Source organism: Eurosta solidaginis, unplaced genomic scaffold, assembly GCF_040869045.1.
Source record: "Eurosta solidaginis isolate ZX-2024a unplaced genomic scaffold, ASM4086904v1 ctg00001802.1, whole genome shotgun sequence".
In the NCBI taxonomy this organism is placed as follows: domain Eukaryota; kingdom Metazoa; phylum Arthropoda; class Insecta; order Diptera; family Tephritidae; genus Eurosta; species Eurosta solidaginis.
In genome coordinates this window covers 9,371-14,055 of record NW_027137279.1, presented here as the reverse complement: position 1 = coordinate 14,055, position 4,685 = coordinate 9,371, and positions in this window count along the sequence as shown.

Here is a 4,685-nt window from a genome sequence, read left to right as displayed (position 1 = left end):
CGGCAGATGCGTGCTGGTTGGCTGTTGAAATCAAAGAGGCCGGTCGTATAGCAAGCTACAACCGTTGACCCGCAAAATCCTCCGTTTTGGAGGGGAAAGGCACCCACACATCAACCCCGACATGCATATGCATGAGTGCTGACTAAAAGCACACATACACGTGCATGTACATGCATGCACATGCATGAGGGTGATGGTGTGGGTGGTTATAAATTAATTCGAGTATCGAGTATCGATTTGCAGAGTTGCATTGGGGGGGTCGCAATCAGCTGCGGAAAAGTTAGGCATCCTGCCTAAACAATATATGTAATACCTGCCACGATTTTAAGGGTATTTTATTTCGCCCTGCAGAACTTTTTCATTTTCTTCTACTTAATATGGTGGGTGTCACAACCATTTTATAAAGTTTTTTCTAAAGTTATATTTCGCGTCAATAAACCAATCCAATTACCTCACCATGTTTCATCCCTTTTTTCGTATTTGGTATAGAATTATGGCATTTTTTTAATTTTTCGTAATTTTCGATATCGAAAAAGTGGGCGTGGTCATTGTCGGATTTCGTTCATTTTTCATACCAAGATAAAGTGAGTTCAAGTAAGTACGTGAACTAAGTTCATTAAAGATATGTCGATTTTTGCTCAAGTTATCGTGTTAACGGCCATGCGGAAGGGCAGACGAACGAATGTGTATAAAAAACTGGGCGTGGCATCAACCGATTTCGCCCGTTTTCACAGAAAACAGTTAACATCACAGAATCTTTGCCCCTACCAAATTTCAAAAGTATTAGTTAATTTTTGTTCGACTTATGGCGTTAAAAGTATCCTAGACAAATTAAATTAAAAAGGGCGGAGATACGCCCATTTTGAAATTTTCTTTTATTTTTGTATTTTGTTGCACCATATCATTACTGGAGTTGAATGTTGACATAATTTTCTTATATACTGTGAAGATATTAAATTTTTTGTTAAAATTTTACTTTAAAAAAAATTTTTTTTTAAAAGTGGGCGTGGTCCTTCTTCGATTTTGCTAATTTTTATTAGGCGTACATACAGTAATAGGAGTAACGTCCCTGCCAAATTTCATCATGATATCTTCAACGACTGCCAAATTACAGCTTGCAAAACTTCTAAATTACCTTCTTTTAAAAGTGGGCGGTGCCACGCCCATTGTCCAAAATTTTACCATTTTTCTATTCTGCGTCATAAATTGAACTCATCTACCAAGTTTCGTCGCTTTATCTGTCTTTGGTAATGAATTATCGCACTTTTTCGGCTTTTCGAAATTTTCGATATCGAAAAAGGGGGCGTGGTTATAGTCCGATATCGTTCAGTTTAAATAGCGATCTGAGATGAGTGCTCAGGAACCTGCATACCAAATTTCATCAAGATACCTCAAAATTTACTCAAGTTATCGTGTTAACGGACGGACGGACGGACATGGCTCAATCAAATTTTTTTTCGATCCTGATTATTTTGATATATGGAAGTCTATATCTATCTCGATTCCTTTATTTATGTACAACCAACCGTTATCCAATCAAACTTAATATACTCTGTGAGCTCTGCTCAACTGAGTATAAAAATTAGGTCATGGTCTGATACAAAACAAAGCTTGCAAATTATAAATATATGTCAAGTCAGATATCATAAAATAGTCTAATGGGATTGGAGTTGTTAGCATACCTCGTAGGCATTGTGTTATTTACTATGACTAAACCAGTTGTTGAAACTTGATCACACAGTTTTTTAATATACGAATCATTTACAAGTAAATTAACATTGAAATCGCCACTAATGACGTAACATTCATAATCAATTAGATACACGGACAGCGCAGAAAAAAAACAATCTAAAGTGCAACATTCAGGCGGGTTATAAACACAAGAAACTAGAGCGTTTTTACACCATCAGAGACCTCAGAAATGATAAACTCAACATCTGAGTCGACAGACATACTAAGAGGCTTAATGCTAAGATTTTTCTTACAATAGATCGCCAGACCACCCCCTTTCTTACGTTTCCTGTCATTCCGAATGACGTTATAGCTACTAATACAAGAATGCAGATCAGAGGTATTTTCACTAAACCTGTTTCACTCACACAAACAACATAAACCAACGATTCCTCAAAAATGTATCTAACATAATCCATTTTATCAGAGCTTAAGCTGCGTGCATTAAAGTGAACCATGTTAAGACCAACAGATTGTTTACACAGAATATTCAACAACAACTTATGATTACAATTAGCGCCGGTTGTTGATTTAACAGTTATGTTAAATTAAATACTGTGGGCTGCCATAGAGACATCATTATACTACAACACACATATCTTTGACAAGGAAGGGAGAAAGGTGGAAAAAAAGCAAAAAGAATATACAAGTAGAACACGGAAAGAGAAAGGAAAAGATATCATTGTATCTTACATTTAGAAATTCTGTTATACTCTTAAAATTATAAATCTTAAATAACATTATGTTAAAAATTATAAAGTTTTATAGTTTTACGCTCTGCCAACAATTTCATCAATGTCTATCTTATCACTTACCCTAATTGCTTCTTCGCCATCTCTTCTTCGAACCATCACCTGTCCTCGAACAGAAAAAGCTGCTGCTAAGAGTTTTTGACGCTTTATCTGAGCTGCATATTGCATTATCTTGCGGTTCGCTCTCGAAAGGCTTTCACGTATTCGAGCAGAGCCTTCGATTGAAATGTCGCTGGCAATCAGAGCATTTTTGTTGGTTTTACAATAACTAGCAATAGCTTTAAGTAAACGACTTCGAGCATGTGAGGAGAACAGTTTGACGATAACTGGTGAAGAAAAAGCCGAGTTACTGCTAGTTTGTTTGGATTTGTTGGCGGGTATTCGGAAAACTTTTCTAACAGCAGGCACCTCAGTGTGTACAGCTTTACAGATGTTAGCGAAGATATCCACACACTTCTCATTAACAACATTAGGTTTGCCGCTTAAAATTAGATCAGTGAAAACGGCCACATTTTCACATCTATCAATTTCTTTCTTTAGTGACATTACCTCTGCTTTTAGAATTTTGTTCTCCTCACAGACAGATTCAACCGCTGTCAACCTAACATCCAAATATTTTATGCTGTTCTTAATAGAAAGCGAGACGTGGAAAAGCTCAACTTCAATTCAGAAACGTCTACAAGTTTTTATTAATAAATGTCTGCGCCGAATCCTGAAAATTCGATGGCCGGAAAGAATTTCAAATGACGACTTATGGTCTAGAACAAATCAACCTAAGGCTACCACAGAAATAACCAAGCGTAAATGGTCGTGGATTGGTCACACTCTCAGAAGACCTCCAGTAAATATAGCCAGACAAGCATTGCGATGGAATCCACAAGGAAGCCGACGACCTGGTGCACCTGCGAAAACTTGGCGCAGAACTGTGGATAAAGAACTCGAAGACGCAGGATATACGTGGAATGACATCACAAGAACTGCACCTAACAGAATAAGATTTAAGTCGGTGGTCGAGGCCCTATGCTCCAATAGGAGTTGAGGAGGATGATGATGATGATGAATAGAAAGCAGTTCAGCTGAGACCGCTTGAATTTTTTGCATCAGCCTCTCTTCACTGTTCTTTACGTCGCCACTCAGCTTTTAAACCATGATCTGATTTTGCTTCTCAATTTTCGCCTCAAACTGCTGTATCAGGTGCAGGGTTGGGTTTTTCGATACAATTGTACTTTTTTGGTACAATTTGGCTCAAAAAAGTACTGAAGTACTACGCTGTAATTTTTGGTACAATTTTGCCTACAGCTAATATTCTAATGTAAGTAATGTTTCTGGCGCTATGGCAACCTTCTTTCGAACATACGACAACGTTGCTTGTTTTTGAATTCAATTTTATTCGGAGATGGCATTCGATACTAAAATACATATATTTTTACAGAATGCCTTACTTTTCTTTCTGTAATTATGGTTAATTTAATGTAAGTCGCTATTGTAACATATATGCTATTTTGAAAGAAAATGAATAAAAAATGAAATGAAATGAAATGAAATGAAATTTGTGTACTTGCACCAGTAGTTCGATTAGCAATGTCTCTATTTATCACATACAATTTTTCAAGCAATAATTAGTTCGAAATTCATTGCAAAGTTTCTGGTCAGCTGCTGCAAAAGGAATAAACGAAAAGAAATGGATTTAAAGAAAATGTGAGCAATTTAATCAATTTAATATTTCTTTTCTAACAAGTGAACCTTTCTTTTAGCAAAAAAAAAATACGAAATAGCATTCCGGGATGAGTGCAAAAATAAATTTCCTTGGCTGGTGAAAGAAAATAGTCCACAGGGGAAGAAATTTGTAGTATGCAACGTTCCAATAGCTGGAGGCCTGGCCCATATACAGCGTCATGCAGATTGCAAACACCACTTGCGCAATGTTAATAGGGCAAACCAAATTCCAAAATTACAAGAATTTATTGAAAATAAACAGAATAGCGACTCAACAGCGGCAGCGGCTCACTTATTGGAATTAAGGCTAAGTGTATTTATATCTGAACACAATTTGCCATTTACAGTATTAGATCACTTAAATTTGCTTTTAAAACAGTCAATTTCCGACTCGAAAATAGTATGGAGATGAATATATATAGAAAAAAGCACAAAAAATTATTAACACTGTAACTGCACCAGAAAATGTTAAATTTATTTCCAGTT